Below are 18,925 nucleotides of genomic sequence, written 5' to 3' on the forward strand. Positions count from 1 at the left end.
AAAAGTAGCAGCACAGGATGATAAGGCCATAAAAAAGCAAACACAGAGGTTTATTTCCAGAGGAATAGAATTGTAAAGCAGGTAAGTTCTGTCGAACTGTAATTTAAACTGTCAAACCTTTGGCCAAACTGTTAAGCTTTCCTTTTCTGAAATCTGTGCTGAGTATTCTTTGTTATATTTTCGGTTTCTAGATGTTTTTCTGTTGCTTCATTGGGTAAAGGATTCCATGATCAATCCTCCCACCGACCTTTAGTTAACTGGTCTTATGTTCCCTAGACTTGTTCTACATCCTGTTTTAAAATATAAGAGTCACATTAGCTGTCATCCAGTCCTCTGGCACTATTCCTTTTTTGATGATTTTTTCCGATGCATGTAACAATGCCTCTGCTATCTCTTCCCTTGCTTCATTTAATATGCACAGATGCAATCTATCTGGACCAGGAGTTTAACCACACTTTCGAACATAAATGCCTTGATATCTTTATTGACCTCTTCCTCTAATATATTCACCCTGTTAATCTCCCGGGTAAATACTGAGGCAAAGTAACAATTCAACATTTCTGCCATTTCGCTGACGTTACCTGTGAGTTTATCTTGTGCATCACTTAGTGGCACTCAATCAATTCTGATTTTCCTTTTGTTATTTTTGTGTCAGTGGAACAATTTACTATTTCTTTTTATATTCCTTGATAATTTGATTTCCTGGCTCCTGTTTGCTTCCCGAATTGTTTTGTGACTTCTTCCGAGCCTCTTCCTATTCGTTTTTGCCATCCTCTTATTTAATATCTATGAATGAGAAATTCCACCAGCTTGTTGTGTCTGTTCAGGGGCTGATGTTTGGGAACTATTTATTGTCTATGATTAAAGTGCCAGAAACCCAAAGGGAGCAATTCAGTCCGAAACTCCACAGAAACACTCCACTTCTCCCTCCTGGTGAAATAAGGCGCTATAATGGTGAGTATAGCTGCCTTCCAAGCAGTTCATTCCAACAGGTTTGAATCCCAGCACGCTGAATTCAGAAACACCAAGACTGGAACTGAATTTGATGATGTTCAGAGGGACAGTGTTTCCAAAACACAAACGGGTTTAATTTATATTAAAAATACTTTTAAAATTCATTTATTTCCCGCATAATGTTGAATTTAACTCTGTTCCTTTGTATTATTATTTGCCCTGATCTGTACGGTGGATACGAGACACAATTGCTCGGATTCAGTGAAATTAATTGATTTTCGGAAGTTTTTCCTCTGATGATTCCTTTTCCTTATTTAAATTATATCGGATTAACCTTTCTGATCTATTGAAGGGTCATCGTCCTGAACCGTTAACCTGAGCCTCCCTTCTCCACAGGTGCTGCCGGACCTGCTGAGTCTTTCCAGCATTTTCGGTTTTAATTTTTTCTGTATTTTGTCCCTTTCACTTTTGACGGTCGCCGTTGAACCTTCCAGATTTGCGCTCAGTTTTTATTTGTGCTTCAGTTCGGTTTATTTGAATTAATATAAATCGTGTCCTGAGAAATCAGACAGAAATATTGTGCAATGGAGAGTGAAATATAATGGGGCAACTTTCGAATGAGCAAAACAAAAACTTTATTATGAATCAATTGTCTAATTTTTCACTGAAAAACATGAAAAAATCTGAGAGTAGAAGTTACAGAGAGAAACTATTTCCTCACATTGCACATTGTCCTGAATCTGAAACAACGACAGATGATGTGAATTTATTCCACTTTGTTACAGTTCTCACTTATGGCCAGTAGGTGTCAGATTGTATGTGAGTGTGAGAGTAATTCTCTGTCTGTCAGTTTCTGGTACTGTGTGTGAGCGTGGGATTAATTCTGTATCCGTCAGTCGCCAGTTCAGTCTGTGAGTGTGGGATTCATTCTGTCTCTGTCAATCTGTGGGAATGTGTGTGAGTGTGGGATTCATTCTGTATCTGTCAATCTGTGGGAATGTGTGTGAGTGTGGGATTCATTCTGTATCTGTCAATCTGTGGTATTTTATCTCAGTGTAGGATTCATTCTGTACCTCAGTCTCTGGGCAAAGTGCAAGTCTGGATTCGTTCTGTATTCTTATTTCAGGCTGCAGTATGGTGCTTGAAACTGTATCTTTAATTCACTAATTTATGCAAATCTTTTGTGTAGCATTAATTTGTAAATATGGATACACTTTTGGATTTTGTTTCAATCAAACAACGTGTGGGAGTTTTTTTGTCGGATTATATCTTAATCTCTGTGATGATAATGTACACTTCAGTCTTTTACTGTGAAATTATTGGACTGGTATTTATGGTGTCGCTCAGTCAGTACTAATGGAATTGACACTCTTTCTTTCAGTCTGATACGGTATGAGATATTTGGACTCGTGTGTAAGGTGCAGCTCACTCTGTACTCATGGAATTGACACTCTTTCTTTCAGTCTGACACTGTATGAGATTTTTGGACTGGTGTGTAATGTGTGGTTCAGTCTGCACGAATGGAATTGACATTCCAACTTTCAGTCAGACACTGCAAGAGATTTTTGGTCTCGTTTGTAATGTGTAGCTTAGCCTACATTAATAGGATTCATGCTGTATGTTTCAGTTTGATAAAGTATCAGATTTTTGGACGGTATATAATGTGTAGCTCAGTCTGCACTAATGGAATTTATACTGTACCTTTCAATCTGATACAAACCAGCCTAAATATATTACACAGTAAGGTGTAGTTCAGTCTGCACTAATGGAATTGATACTGTATCTTTCAATTTGTTACTGAATGTGACTTTTGGACTGGTATCTAATGTATACCTCAGTCTGCACTAATGGGATTGATACTGTATCTTACAGTCTGATACTGTGTGAGATTTCTATACTGGTATGTAACATGTAGGTCAGTCTGTACTAATCACATCGATACCATATCTTTCAGTCTGATATTGTACCCGATTTTTGGACAGGTATCTGATGTGAACGTCTGTATGCAGTAAAGGAATTGATACTGTACTTTCAGTTTGACACAATGTGATTTTTGAACAGGTAACTAATGTGTACCTCAGTCTGCACGAATGGGAATGATACTCTATCTTCCAGTACAATAATTCATGTGAATATTGGTCTTGTATATAATGTGTAGCTCAATCTGCACTTATGGAAGTTATACTGTATCATTCAACTTGGCACTGTGATTTTTGGACTGGTATGTGATGTGTTGCTCAGTCTGCACAATTGGGGTTGATACTGTGTCTTTCAGTCTTATACTGTATGAGAATTTTGGACTGGTATCTAATGTGTACCTCAGTCTGCAGTGAATGAATTGAAACTGTACATTTCATTCTGACACTATGAGGTTTTTGGACATATATGTGAGTCAACTATGGGTAACATCTGAACTGGTATCTAATTTGTATCTCAGTGTACAATAGTGGCATGAATATTGCATCTTTAAACTTATAATGAGTGTGAGTTGTGGGCTGGTATTTAATTTGAATCTTGGGGTGCATGATTGTGATTCATTCTGTACCTATCAATCAGTCCAATGTGTCAATTCTATCTGGTATTTAATTTGTAGCTAAGGCTGAACTAATGTGAGATTGACAGAGTGCCTTTCAATCTGATACTGGGTGTGATTTTAGACTGGAAATTATTTATCTGCCGGTCAGCTGTAATGAATCGTTGTGAAATGGAAATTACATCTGTCTCTCCTGCTCTGTTTCACTGTTGGATTGGGATCAGTGTGGGACTGACTATTTCTGCTGTCTGAGACTGTGGGACTGATGACCTGTCTGTGTCTCTGTGCTCTGTGAGTGATAATGTACTTACTGTGTGTGAGAAGGAGCTGGCTGCACTGACTGCTCCTTGTGCCTCGGGTGGAGTAAACATCACACTGATTCTGGGTCCTTCAAGGATTTGACTGTCGGAAGAAAAAGATTCTCTTGTAATTCAAGAACAGGTGAAATAGAAAATACAAAAGTGATCAATTGAATCTCTCCGTTAATAATCATTGTAATAACCACAAATGAAAACCAGCGATACAAACAGTGTCAGTGTCTGACTCCACTGCAGTACTGCAGCTCTCAGCTTCTGCACACCAGGTGTGTTGGGCAGTTTTACAACAATTTAGTGACATCCAGACACAACCCAACCCCTGCACTGATCCATGAATGGGACTACCCGATGGGGCGGGGACCTTTGATCATATCAGATTTCTGTTTCCCACTCCCTTGGGACAAACCATTGAACTGAAACAAAACAGACGCTGTTTAAAATGTGTCCTTCAACCTTCTCACCTGATGTCTGCCATAGATGCTCTTTGTTTCACTCCCCATATCCTTACTGTCCGGCTCTGTTTACTTTTCAGAAACAAACACTACAGGTTAATGGGCAGGTTTAAAAAATCAGATTTAGTACCTGCCACCAATCACAAACACGCTCACACTGCACATTGTCCGGTTTCAGCAATTTGTTCCGACCAGTTCTGCTTCCGGCCAGTAGATGTCCCCAAACCCCGGGACAGTGAAGTTTGCAGATGAGAGAGGGACAGAACAGAAACTAATTCTTCACATTATATTGCACGAGTGGGATTTAGAAAAATTGGGAATGGAGGCGAGCTGCAAGTACATTTTGTTAGACCAAACATTAGTTGTAACGCAGTGTTAAATTCTTGTAATTGATTTAGGAGGTATTGTCAACACTGAGGAAGACAGCGGCAAAATAAACTTGCAGAATGGCTGTGTAAATGGCCAGTGAATTTCAATATCGAAAGGTTTGCGGTGCTGCATTTCGCTGGAGGGAATAAGGAGGCCACATACTGCTTGAAAAATTACAGTCTAAATGGGATAGAGGAACAATGTAAATCGTATCCTGAGAAATCAGAGAGAAATACTGCGCAATGTGGCAAATTCACAACTATTGAACGAGTGGAACAAAAACTTTATTATGAATAAATTGTCTTCATTTTTCACTGTCAAAAAGTGCAAAAATTCGAGAGTAAAAGTTACAGACAGAAACTTTCCTCAAAATGCACATTGTCCTGTTTCTCTCACCACGACAGATAATGTGAATTTGATCCGCTCTTTTACAGTTCTCGCTTACGTCCATTAGAGGTCAGTCTCAGGTACTGTATATGAGAGTGGGGTTTATTGTGTATCTGTCTGTCTCTGGTACTGTGCGTGAGTTTGGGATTCTTTCTGTATCTGTCAGTCTCTGGTGCTGAGTGTGAGCATGGGGTATATTCTGCATCTGTCACTCTCAGGTACTATATATAAGTGATGGATTCGTTCTGTATCTGTCAGTCTCAAGTGCTTTATGTGAGTTTGGGAATAATTCTGTATCTGTCAGTCTCTGGTACTGTCTGTGTGTGGGGGGGATACATTCTGTATCTGCCATTCTCTGCTACTTTATCTCAGTGAGGGATTCATTCTGTAATTCAGTCTCTGAGACAATGTGCAAGTCTGGATTCATTTTGGGTTCTTATTTCAGTTTACAGTATCGTATTTGAAACTGTATCTTTACCACTTCAAAGTAGATACAGTTCTTCGTCGAGTATTTGATTTGTTAATATAGATACACTTTTCGATTTTCTTTAATCAAGCACCATGTGTGAGTTTTGGCTCAGTGTTACATCTTAATCTCTGAACTCTATTGTGAATGATAATGTACCTTTCAATCTGTTCACGTTGAAATTACTGGACTGGTATATAATGTGTCGTTCAAACTGCAATAATGGGATTAATTCTGCATCTGAGTCTAACACTGTATGAGATATTTGGACTGGTGAGTAACATATAGCTCAGTCTGTGCTAATGGAATCGATATTGTATCTTTGAGTCTGATATTGTATGAGATTGTTGGACTGCTCTATAATGTGTGGCTCAGTCTGCACGAATAGAATCGATACGGTATCTTTCAGTCTAAAAGTGTATGAGATTGTTGGACTGTTATATAATGTTAAGCTAATAGAATTTGAACGATATCTTCCAGTCTGATCATCTATTTGATTTTTGGACTCGTATGCAATGTGTAGCTCAGTCTGTACCAATGGTATTGATAATGTTTATTTCAGTATAACACGAGTATTTACCAATATATCGAATATGTAGCTCGGTCTGCACCAATGGAATTGATACTGTATCTTTCAATCTGACCCTATGAGATTTTTGGACTGGTATGTAATGTGTAGCTCAGTCCGCAGTAATGCGAGTGTGAGATTCATTCTGTATCTGTCAGACTCTGGTACTTTGCGTGAGTGTGAGATTCATTCTACAACTGTCAGACTCTGGAACTGTGTGTGAGTGTGGGATTCATTCTGTATCTGTCAGTCTCTGATGCTGTGTGTGAGTGTGGGATTCATTCTGTATCTGTCTGTCTCTGGTGCTGTGTGTGAGTGTGAGATTCATTCTACAACTGTCAGACTCTGGTACTGTGCATGAGTGAGATTCATTCTGTTCCTGGTACTGTATGTGAGTGTAGGATTCATTCTATATCTGTCAGTCTCTGGTACTGGCTGTGAGCATGGGGTATATTCTGCATCTCTCAGTCTCAGGAGTACTATATATCAGTGATGGATTCATTCTGTATCTGTCAGTCTCTGATACTGAGTGTGAGTGTGGGATTCATTCTGTGTCTGTCAGTCTCTGGTACTTTATCTCAGTGTGGGATTCATTCTTTAATTCAGTATCTTCCAGTCTGAACATTTGAGGTTTTTGAACGAGTATGTAATGTGTAGCTCAGTCTGTATCAATGGTATTGATACTGTTTATTTCAGTATAATACTCTGAGTATTTACCAATATATCAATATATCTAATATGTAGCTCAGTCTGCACTAGTGGATTTGATACTGTATCTTTCAATCTGACACAATGAGATTTTTGCTCTGGTACGTAATTTGTAACTCAGCCTGCACTAATGTAGGTGACTATGAGATTCACTTTGTATCTCTCAGTCTCTTGGTACTGCGTGTGAGTGTGGGATTCATGCTGCATCTGTCACTCCCTGGTACTCAATTTAACTGTGGGATTCATTCAGTATATACATTCTCTAGTACTGTGTGTGGGTGTTGAATTACATCCATATATGCAGTTTCTCATAATTTATGTTAGTATGGGATTCATTCAGTATCTGCCATTCTCAGGTACTGTGTGTGAGTGTGGGATTCATTCAGTATCTGTCAGTCTCTGGTGCTGTGTGTGAGCGTGGGATTCATTCTGTATCTGTCTGTCTCTGGTGCTGTGTGTGAGCGTGGGATTCATTCTGTATCTCTCAGTCTCTGGTACTGTTTGTGAGTGTGGGATTCATTCTGTATCTGTCTGTCTCTGGTGATGTGAGTGAGTGTGGGATTCATTCTGTATCTGTCAGTCTCTGGTACTGTTTGTGAGTGTGGGATTCATTCTGTATTTGTCTGTCTCTGGTGCTGTGTGTGAGTGTGGGATTCATTCTGTATTTGTCTGTCTCTGGTGCTGTGTGTGAGTGTGGGATTCATTCTGTATCTGTCAGTCTCTGGTACAGTGTGTGAGTGTGGGATTCATACTTTACCTCTCAGTCCCTAGTGCTTTATGAGATTGTGGGATGAACTCAGTACCTGTCAGTCCTTGGTGCTGTATGCCTGTGTGGGATTCATTCTGTATCTATCATGTCTGGTACCATATTTGAGTGTGGTACTTACTCTGTGTCTGTCTGTCTCTCGTACTGTATGTGAGTGTGGGATTCATTCTGTGTCTGTGTGTCTCTGTACTGTATCTGTGTGAGAGATTCATTCTGTATCTGTACATAGTTATTCTCTCAGATTACATTATCATGTTCAATATTGTAGGATTAGTACCTTAATGCTTAAATAGTTTTTCTCATTATTTAATTGGTAAATATGGACACACTTTAGAATTTGATGCTGGAGCTTTTAATCTGATAATTTGTGTGCTTTTTGAACTACTATTAAACCTGTATCTCTGTGAGTAATATTGTGAATGATAATGTATCTTTCAAAATGATATGGTGACATTTTGGAATTGGTCTATAATGTGTAGATCTGTCTGCTCGAAAGGAATTGATACTGCATCTCTAAATTTTATTTGAGAATATTTTTGGACTCATGTGTAATGTGTATCTCAGTCTGTGCTAATAGAATTGATACTGTATCTTTAAATCTCATACTATGAGTATATTATAAACTGGTATCTAATTTGTTTCTCAGGTTACACTGTCACAGCATTTCTCAATCTGATACTGTACATGAGTTTTGACTTGCAATTTGTATCTCTTGATACGCTATTCAAATGGATACTGCATTAATTAAACTCACGTGTTTGTGAGAGTTCTGGGCTGGTATTCAATTTGGTCGGTTGTTATATAAAGTTAAATTTCACGGGATCCAAGGTGAGGTAGCCAATTGGATAAAAAAATTGGCTTGGCGACAGAAGACAGAGGGTGGTTGTGGAGGGTTGTTTTTCAAACTGGAGGCCTGTGACCAGCGGTGTGCCTCAGGGATCGGTGCTGCGTCCGCTGTTATTTGTTATGTATATTAATGATTTGGATGAGAATTTAGGAGGCATGGTTAGTAAGTTTGCAGATGACACCAAGATTGGTGGCATTGTGGACAGTGAAGAAGGTTATCTAGGATTGCAACGGGATCTTGATAAATTGGGCCAGTGGGCCGATGAAAGGCAGATAGAGTTTAATTTAGATAAATGTGAGGTGATGCATTTTGGTAGATCGAATCAGGCCAGGACCTACTCCGTTAACGGTCGGGCGTTGGGGAGAGTTATAGAACAAAGAGATCTAGGAGTACAGGTTCATAGCTCCTTGAAAGTGGAGTCACAGGTGGATGGGGTGGTGAAGAAGGCATTCAGCATGCTTGGTTTCATTGGTCAGAACATTGAATACAGGAGTTGGGATGTCTTGTTGAAGTTGTACAAGACATTAGTAAGGCCACACTTGGAATACTGTGTACAGTTCTGGTCACCCTATTATAGAAAGGATATTATTAAACTAGAAAGAGTGCAGAAAAGATTTACTGGGATGCTACCGGGACTTGATGGTTTGACTTATCGGGAGAGGTTGGATAGACTGAGACTTTTTTCCCTGGAGAGTAGGAGTTCTAGGGGTGATCTTATAGAAGTCCATAAAATAATGAGGGGCATAGATAAGGTAGATAGTCAAAATCTTTTCCCAAAGGTAGGGGAGTCTATAACGAGGGGACATAGATTTAAGGTGAGAGGGGAGAGATACAAAAGGGTCCAGAGGGGCAATTTTTTCACTCAAAGGGTGGTGATTGTCTGGAACGAGCTGCCAGAGGCAGTAGTAGAGGCGGGTACAATTTTGTCTTTTAAAAAGCATTTGGACAGTTACATGGGTAAGATGGGTATCGAGGGATATGGTCCAAGTGCAGGCAATTGGGTCTAGCTTAGTGGTATCAACTGGGCGACATGGACATGTTGGGCTGAAGGGCCTGTTTCCATGTTGTAACTTCTATGATAATCTCGGGGTATCTGGTATTTAATCCATGGCTAATGTTGCCCTTTTGTGAAATTGACATCCTGAAAGCGTGACTTTGTACTGGGATTTTTGTATCTTCCTGTCAGCAGGACTGAGTTCGGGGGAAATGGAAACAGCGTCTGCCTCACCTGCTCTGTTTGACTGTTGGATTGAAAATGTGTCTCTGGAACCTGGGATCAGTGTGGGACTGACCGCTTCTGCTGTCTGAGACTGTGGACCTGATTACTGTCTGTGTCTCTGTGCTCTGTGAGTGACAATATACCTACTGTGTGTGAGAAGGAGCTGGCTGCACTGTTCCTTTGCCTCGGGTGGAGGAAACTTCACATTCATTCTGGATCCTTCAAATATTTGCCTGCAGAAAGAAACGTATCTCTTGTAACTCAAGAACAAGTGAGGTAGAAAATGCAAAAGTGATCAGTTTAATATCTCTGTTAATAATTATTTTTAATGTTCACAAATGATTTCCAGTGATACAAACAGTGTCAGTGTCTAACTCCACTGCAGTACTGCAGCTCTCAGCTTCTGTACACCAGGTGTGTTGGGCGGTTTTAAAAGAATTTAGTAACATCCAGACACAACCCAACCCCTGCACTGATCCATGAATGGGACTACCCGATGGGGCAGGGAGCTTTGTACCGGTCAGGTTTCTAATCCCCTCTCCCATGGGACTAACCGTTCAACTGAAAGCAAACAGCCGCTGTTCAAAATGTGTCCTTCACACTTCTCACCTGGTGCCTGCAATTGATGCTCTTTGTTTCACTCCCCACATCTGTTTCCACTCTTCACTGTCCAATAACAATAAACAGAGTGAGACTGGAACTAAACCAGCACCATTCACTCCTGGTTTGGGGAGAGAAAGCAGCAATGGTTTTAATAGCAGGTTCTTCCCATTCTCTCTCCCTCACTCTGGACACACCCTGTGCACACACAGCCCGAGAATGACCTCTTCCTTCCCCGCTCACTCCATGTTCCGGGACCAGTTCCTGATCCACTCCGCCTCTTACAAACAGCCCCCGGACTCCCCCTGACCTTCCCCCGGACTCAATGCCGATCTCTGAGCCCATCTGCGGACACGGTCCCGAAGCGATGAGCTGCTGTAACGAGGCTGCTCTTTGCTCCCTTCCCCCGGGGGCCGTGATCTCTCCATTCCCGGCTGTTTTTAACCATCTTCTTCCGCTCACTGAGGGAATGTCGCCCACAGGCCGAGCTGGGGGAGGGGAGCGCGCATGCGCTCTTCTGCTCACCAGCAAGCAGCGCTGGGGGCGGGGCTGAATCGCGCATGCGCAGATATCTGGTTTAATTCCCAACACAAAAATCGATGGAAACTTTCCCCAATTGGAATTTTTCAGAGTCTGAGCAAAGGAAGTGGGGGAAAGGTCAGAGGGAATGGGGTCCACAGGCAGTGCAGGAACAGGCACCAGAATGGGAAACAGATGGGATTCCACCAGTGCCTGACGCTGGAATCCAGACTGACTTTACAATCTCCAACGATTAAACTGGATGTTTCCATCCCTGCTGTTTCTCTCGGTATATTTTGATGGTAAAGGGGCTTTCACAGATAAAGTGGGACGTTTTGAAATGAGACAATGGGTTCTGTTCATTCTTGGCCCCTTTACTAATTAAGTAACGTGTGACTCCGAAACTGAAGGCAGGATTTCTCAAACCAATCCTGGAGAAACATGGGAGAAAAATGGGAGTCGGTGTATTTGCTGGGACCGTGTGGGATTAACCTCAGACGGCAACAGTCCCAGATTAATATAATCAGAGTGAAACTCAGGAACACTGAGAGTAATAGCGAACGGAACTGGTCTGCAAAACCGAATATAGTGCAACAGGCAAGAGAGGGTTAAATTCGGCCCACATTGTTTTTCTCACTCTCTGCACTGTCTCTGAGTGTGGGATTAATAGTGTGTCCGTCTCTGGTATATCAGTGAGAGATAAGAATGCATCTTCTGTCTCTCCAACGGGATTTTCTGGATAAAGCGCAACCTCACAGGTCAGTCTGGAACTGATACTGTGGCACTGTGCCTCTCCGCTCGCTCTCTCACCGTATTTGTCTTCCTTTCTCTCTCACTCTCTGATGCTCGATATGAAGGTTGGATACAGATATTGAGCGTGATATGAACACACTGATAGGAAGTGTAAGACTGACAGGCTCTGTCTCTCTCTCTAGTGCTGGACATGATCCCCATATGGAACCAACGCGGGTCGGTGGACTCGAAACACGGTTTACCAGTCAACAAGGCGAAAGGCGAGTAATATTTCTGATCTCCTGGGCACCAGGCCGTTCACTGTTATTTGTTTCTGTACAGAGTTACATTTCAGTGATTCCCCAGTGAGTTTGATGCGTTATGTAAATAATCCAACAAAATAGAACAGAAACGGAGTGAAGCGCTGAATGCCGCAGATGTAGAAAGGTTAGTCGAGCAGTTCTGGTGATGCTTTACGAGCCCAGCATGGGGTCCATAAGTCACCGTTTAAAGTACCGGACTGTGGTCGGTGCCCCGACTCCAGTCCCATTAATACCTCATCTCGTCCACACCGAGACAAAAGCAGCTCAAAGCAGCACTGGTAGCATGATATCAGCGTCTCCCTTCAGACAGTAACCAGCCCTTTCACAGATACAGTGGGTGGCTCTGAAAAGAGCCTTTACATCGAGTTACATCGAAACTACGGCACAGAACCAGGCCATTCGGCCCAATTGGTCTATGCCGGCGTTTATGCTGCTCACGCGCCTCCTCCTTCCGTACTTCATCTAACCCTATCGGCATATCCTTCTATTCCTTTCTCTCTCATGTGCTGATCTATCTTCCCCTTAAATGCATCTATGCTATTGGCCTCAGCTATCCTAAGAAACCCTATCATTAATTAAAATCAGCCTTGTCTTTTCTAATGAAACGAGACCCAGTCTGCTCAGCCTTTCCTGATAAGAATATCCTCTCATTTCTTGTATCATCCTTGTGAATCTTTTTTTGCATCTTCTCCAATGCCCCTATGTCTGTAATATGGTGACCAGAAATGTTCGCAGTATTCCAAATGTGGTCGAACCAAGATTCCATACTAGTTTAACATAACTTCTTAGCTTTTCAATTCTATCCCTCCAGAAATTAATCCCAGTGTTTGATTTGCCTTTTTATCACCAGCGTCGCTACTTTCAGTAATTTGTTCATCTGCACCATGAGATCCCTTTGCTCCTCTATCCCGTTTCGACTCTTATTATCCAAACAGTATGTGATCTCCTTATTCTTCATTCTGCAAGTTTATTAATGTCCTCTTGAATTTTGACACATTCTTCCTTTGTATTAAATACACCCCCCAATTTGATGTCATCGGCAAATTTTGAAATTGTACATCCGATTCCGGAATCCAAATCATTATTGTAAATTGTGAAGAACAGTGGTCCCAGCACCGATCCCTGTGGAATTCCACTTCCCAACTTTTGCCAGTCTGAGTACCGACCCTGGACCTCTATTCTCGGTTTTCTGTTTTGTCGCCAGCTTCCGATCCATTCCACCACCTGTCCACTGACTCCACGTGCTCTGAACTCAGCCATGAGTCTACAATGTGGTACATTATCGAAGGCCTTCGGAAAATCCAAATCTATCACATCTACGACATGAACCTTGTCTTTCTGTTCCTTCCTCAAATGATTTAATAAGTTTGTTCGTGTCCTTGCCCTGTTATTAGATTAAATCTTGGCCGCTTCACTTGTTCTTGATGCTCCCAGCGCTTTTCTTCGGGAGCAGCACGGCCTGGATATTAGGCAGCACCCCGCCCTGAGCGATGGTCACCCCTCCCAGCAGTTTGTTGAGCTCCTCGTCGTTGCGGACGGCTAGTTGCAGGTGTCTGGGAATGATGCGGGTCTTCTTGTTGTCGCGGGCCGCATTACCGACCAGTTCGAGGATTTCAGCCGTCAGATACTTGAGCACAGCAGCCTGACAGACCGGAGCTCCGGAACCCAGACATTCAGCAGAGTTCCCCTTTCTCAGGACCTGTGAACACGGCCCACAGGTAACTGCAGTCCGGCCCGGGATGAGCGAGACTTGGCCTTGGCCCGAGTTTTACCACCGGATTTTCCTCTTCCAGACATTTCCACAATCTCACAAACACTGTCACAAAGAATGAAGAAATCCTCCAGAGCTCGCCCTTCTACCTTCTGGAGGATTGCAGTGAGGGCCACTTTTGATGGGTCTCTCTCAAAGTGTTTACACTGCCCCCCCCACCCTCACTGATATTCTATCTTTCAACTGCTGTAATATTGTCCTTTAGCAATATTGCTACTCCTCCTCCTTTCCCTGCTTCTCTGTCCTTTCTAAAGATCTTATAGACTTGAATATTAAGCTGCCATTTGTGCCCAGTTGGTAGTCAGGTCTCAGTAATGATTTCATGAATTATTTAACTTTACTCGATGGCTGATATGTGTTGCGGCAAAGTGTATTTCCACTGGTCAAGTATTGCAGGGATCGACGATCTCTTCAGTCCGATATCAGGTGAAGAATTACTGGCTGTTGTGTAATTTCCATTGATTGGGGCTTGGCGTCATCGACTGGACGGAAACGGGAACTGCAACAGAGCGAGAAAAGATCCGTCAGAAACCAGTTTAAAGTAAGAACAAAATGTGTGTTCAGGATCGAATGGGTAAAAACTATTTTATTGATGATTATTTCCAGCGATGGTGGTATAGTGGTGAGTATAGCTGCCTTCCAAGCAGTTGACCCGGGTTTGATCCCCGGCCATCGCAATTCAATGTTTACATTCATCTGCTTTCTTCAGAAACTCTAAGTTTGCAGCCGAATTTGTTGCAGTTCAGCTCTGTCAGCCCGAAGATTGGGAAAACTTTAAAAACCAGCATAGAATGACTAAAAGAATAATAAAGAGAGACACAATAAATTATGAGAGTAAACTAGCAAGAAATATAAAAACTGACAGTAAAAGCTTCCACAAGTATATAAAAAGGAAGAGGGCAGCTAAAGGAAACATTGGTCAAACAGCGGCCAAAGGCGGAGGAGCAGAGGGAAGGGCTGTGGAGCAGGAGGAGATTACAGAGATAGGGAGGGTAAGGACGACGATAAGCCATGATCTTATTGAATACGGGAGCAGCTCGAGGGGCTTCATGGCCTCTTCCTGCTCCTATTACTTGTGTTCTTATACAAGAAAGAAAAATTAAACTGCAGGCTCAGGAGACAGGAAGCCATTGCAGGTCAATGAGGACTTGGGTGATTGGTGAGGGACTTAGTGCGGGATAGGATACGGACAGCAGAGTTTTGGATGAGCTGAAGTTTGTGGAGAGGCCGGAGAGGAGAACAAAGGCCAGAGACGTTTCAAACCCATGGCTGAGGGTTTTAGTTGCAGATGGGCTCGGCAGGTGGGACGTTACGGATGTAGAAGTAGGCGGTCTTTGGTATGGAGCGGGTATGGGGTCAGAAGCTTCGCAGTTATCAACAGTCAGGATCAGCCTCAGACGAAAGCCAGGCATGGGGTTGGAATCAGTGGCAATGATGTGGAAGTTGTGGGACCAAAGACTCTCCAATTGTAACCAGAGGAAATTGTGGCTCATCTGAAAAACGATGTCGGTCTGATAAAACAAAGACCTGGAAGGATCAAGGGAGGCGGTGGTTTTGTCAGCGTACATCTGAAAGCTGGTCCGTGTCTGCGATGATGTGCCCCATTGTCCAGTGTGCATTACTCCTAAGTGCTTCACATTGTTCAGATGTGACCCAGTATCCAGTGTGCATTATTAAATGTTACACGATGTGATGCAGTGTCCGGTGTGCATTAAGATTCGATGTTTCACATTGACCATAGTTGGCCCAGTGTTTAATGTGCATTATTACTAAATGCTTCATATTGACATTGCAGTGTCCAATGTGTATCATTATTAATAAATGTATCTCATTGACCAGATGTGGTCCAGGGTCCAGTGTGCATTATTATTAAATGTTACACGTTGACGAGATGTGGCAGTGTCCAATCTGCATTATTAATGAATGTTTCACATTGACCAGATGTGGGCTAGTGTACATTGTACATTGTTGTTAAATGATTGACAGTGACCAGATGTGACCGAGCGGCCAGTGTGCATTATTATTACATGTTTCTCATTGACCAGATGTGGTTGAGAGTCCCGTGTGCACTGTTATTAAATGTTTCAAATTGGCCAGATGTGACCCAATTTCCAGTGTACATTAGAATTACATGTTTCACATTGACCCGTTGTACCCCAGTGTCTAGTGTGCATTATTATTAAGTGTATTACAATGGCGATATATGCCCCAGTCTCCAGAGTGCATCAGATTGTCCATATGTAGCCCAGAGTCAAGTGCAGATTATTAATAAACGTTTCTCATTGACCAGATATGGCCCATTGTCCACTGTGCATTATTATTAAATGTTTCACATTGACAAGATGTGACCCAGTGTCCAGTGTACAATATTACTAAATGTTACAGGTCAACCAGATGTAACCCAGTGCCCAGTGTGCATTATTATTAAATGTTATAGGTTTTCCATATCAGACCCAGTGTTCAATGTGCATTATTATTAAATGTTTCCGTTGACCAGATATGCCCCAGTGACCAGTGTGCATTATTACTAAATGTTTCACTGAGGCCAGTTATGCGCAAGTCTCCAATGTGAATTATTAGTAAATGTTTCAGATGGACCAAATGTGGCCCAATGTCAATTGTTCATTATTATTAAATGTTTCTCATTGACCAGATGAGGTCCAGTGTGCATTAATATTGCATGTTACAGGTTGGCCGGATGTGAAACAGTGCCCAATCTTCGGGCTTACCAGTAATCTTTGCCATGTTGTATGCTTTTTCTTTTAACCTGATACCATCCTTGACTTCCTTCGTTAGCCATGGTTGGTTCACCCTTTTTGTGGGGTCTTTCCTCCTCACAGGGATACATTTTTGTTGCGAGTCATAAAATATATTTTTAAATGTTTGCCACTACTTATCGATCATCATACCATCTAATATGTTTACCAATCCACTTTAGCCAATTCCGCCCTCATTCCTTTATAATTGCCCTTATTTAACTTTTATACAGTAGTTTCAATCCCAAGATTCTCGTTGTCAAACTGGATGTGAAATTCGATCATGTTATGATCACAGCTTCCCAAGGGATCCTTCACTTTGAGATCATTAATTAATCCTGTTTCGTTCCCCATTACCAAATCCAAGATGGCCTGTTCCCTGGTTGGTTCCCCGACGTATTGGTCGAAGAAATATTCCCTAATACACTCTATGAACTCCTCTTCAAGGTTATTTTTGCCAATTTGATTTGTCCAATCTATATGAAAGTTAAAATCGCCCATGATTATTGCATTACCTTTTTTTAAAAAAAGGTATGAAACATTTCATTTCATTTCCTTTTTCTTCTTTGATGCTGTTCTCCTCAATGTGTTGTAACAGTGTTGGGAACATGGAATAGCTCGGGTGATTAATTTTCAGTCGGGCTTGCCACAGTTCTAATGACTTTTTGAATGCTTGTATCTGTTCACAAGGTCGAAACAAATCATTGCCTCTTCCTTGTAACTTCAAATTTAGTTCGTTTAAAATTGAGAACATGTCAGCCAGGTATGACAACTTCATTAACCAGCTGCCATCGTAAAACAAATTTGTCATATTAGACTCTTTCTCTACCAGGAAAAAATGTGAATCTCTTCCTGAGGTCGGACACAGATCTAAGCACTCTGCCCCGTGACAGCCATCGTACTTCAATGTGAAACAGTAAATGAGTAAGCTCAGCTCCTGATTTCTGAGCATAACACTTCAAAAAGCCTGCAGTTCAGTGTGCTTAATTTTTAAAAATTTACAATTTTCACTACTTCCTTCAGTATTGCCATAAGATCAGGGAGAATACACTTGGACGGCAAAGCTTCGTGGTGAATGAAACAGTGATTCCAAACATCATGATCAGCTGCCTCAGATATTCTTCTCATGACTCCACTATTTCTACCTGTCATATTTGCTGCTCCATCACTTGGAATTCCTTTGAAATTAGCCCAGTCCAATTTGTATTTTCCATCTACACAGTCATGCAGTGATTCGAATATTGTGCTCCTGTATTTGTTGGTAAAGTTAGACAATACAGCCAACCTTCCGACCTATCTCACATAAACTCACAGTGTTGCACAATTTGAAATATCAGCACTATCGTGAAGTTGGATAGTAAAATCCCCGGCTGACTGTAACCGAGTAATAAGCTTGGATTCTAAATGCTCAGCAATAGAACATATTCGCCGAGACATATAACTGCGAGAAATGCTTCTCAATTTTTCAGTCGGCTTCTCGTCGAAGATTGTACGCACAATATCCAGAGATGCTGGAAAAATAAGTTTTTCGGCAACTGTAAGGGCCATTTTCTCTTTTGCCACACGGTTTGCGACCAAATATGACACCAGTTGCGCCTTATCATTCAGAGCAGTTGACCGATTAAGAACTGGTGCTGATAACTTTAATCCCCGTTGCTTCCTTTGAAAATATTCAAGCGGGTGATCAACGAGATCCCCATGTTTTGTTTCTAAATGTCTATTTGATTTTGACGGTTTTAAACTCTCGTTTACAAGCACCTCGCTACAAATAACACACTGGGGCTTTGGATCATGGTTTGCATTTGCACAATTGATGAAACCACATTTCAAAAAAGCCTCACTATACTGCCTCGTCTCCGATTTGGTTTTCTTCTTAGTGGACGGTTCAGGCCTGGTCCACATGGCAGAAGTTTGTCCGTCATTACTCGAACTTCCTGTTGCAGACGACGTGCTCACACATGTTGGTTTTATTGTCGGATGTGGATGGGCTTGAGAACTGTGTTTTCGAACTTCTTTGTTTTATTACAAAATTATCAATTTTGGGAATTAAGGTTTGGTCATTAAGCCGCCCCTGACTCCTTTCCCCGTGATACTGGGCCCAGACCAGCACCACTCACCATGGCTTTGGTGGCGAGGAAGAGCGCGTCCTGGGTGATGCTGAGAAACACTAAACGGAACAGAATGACCATTCCACTGGAACAAGTCATCGCTCCACAGAATGAAATGACTGCCTGTCATCCGCCCAACGGGAATTACCGAATAAAAATGTGAATGTAAACTTCAGTCCAACATTCAACCAATCAATGTCACGCAATCACGACTTCTGACCACAAAACTGCCCGTGACATTTTATCTCTTTATGAAATATATATTTGCCATTTTCTTATTTAATGTCCAGTTATGGTTCATTTGATTTTCTTGGGTTTGTATTGTGACCGTACCCATCTAATGGCAGTGAGCTGATATTGCCAATCCGGCTCGGCATTCTCTGGCGAGCAGTTACCTGCCCTATAAGAACATAAGAACAGAAGAAATAGGAGCAGAAGTAGGCCAATCGGCCCCTCGAGCCTGCTCCGCCATTCAATAAGATCATGGCTGATCTGATCCGAACCTCAAATCTAAATTCATGTCCAATTTC

General features: G+C 41.9%; 1 long non-coding RNA gene, 1 other non-coding gene and 1 pseudogene across 2 annotated transcripts; 1 reads left to right on the plus strand and 2 right to left on the minus strand.

The window, feature by feature from the left end:
* Positions 1-27: 27 nt before the first annotated feature.
* LOC137307099 (uncharacterized) lies at positions 28-10,678 on the minus strand. The gene is made up of 4 exons (XR_010959035.1): positions 10,196-10,678; positions 9,734-9,819; positions 3,799-3,889; positions 28-290 (listed from the first exon to the last, which is right to left on the minus strand). It is a non-coding gene; the product is annotated as an uncharacterized lncRNA (long non-coding RNA).
* Positions 10,679-13,171: 2,493 nt separating this feature from the next.
* The window catches only part of LOC137306989 (histone H2AX-like), a 127,066-nt pseudogene continuing 121,312 nt past the window's right edge, over positions 13,172-18,925 (minus strand).
* Positions 14,137-14,208, plus strand: trnag-ucc (transfer RNA glycine (anticodon UCC)). Its single transcript has one exon. It is a non-coding gene; the product is annotated as a tRNA-Gly (tRNA).

The sequence above is a fragment of the Heptranchias perlo genome, chromosome X, assembly GCF_035084215.1.
Source record: "Heptranchias perlo isolate sHepPer1 chromosome X, sHepPer1.hap1, whole genome shotgun sequence".
Lineage (NCBI taxonomy): Eukaryota > Metazoa > Chordata > Chondrichthyes > Hexanchiformes > Hexanchidae > Heptranchias > Heptranchias perlo.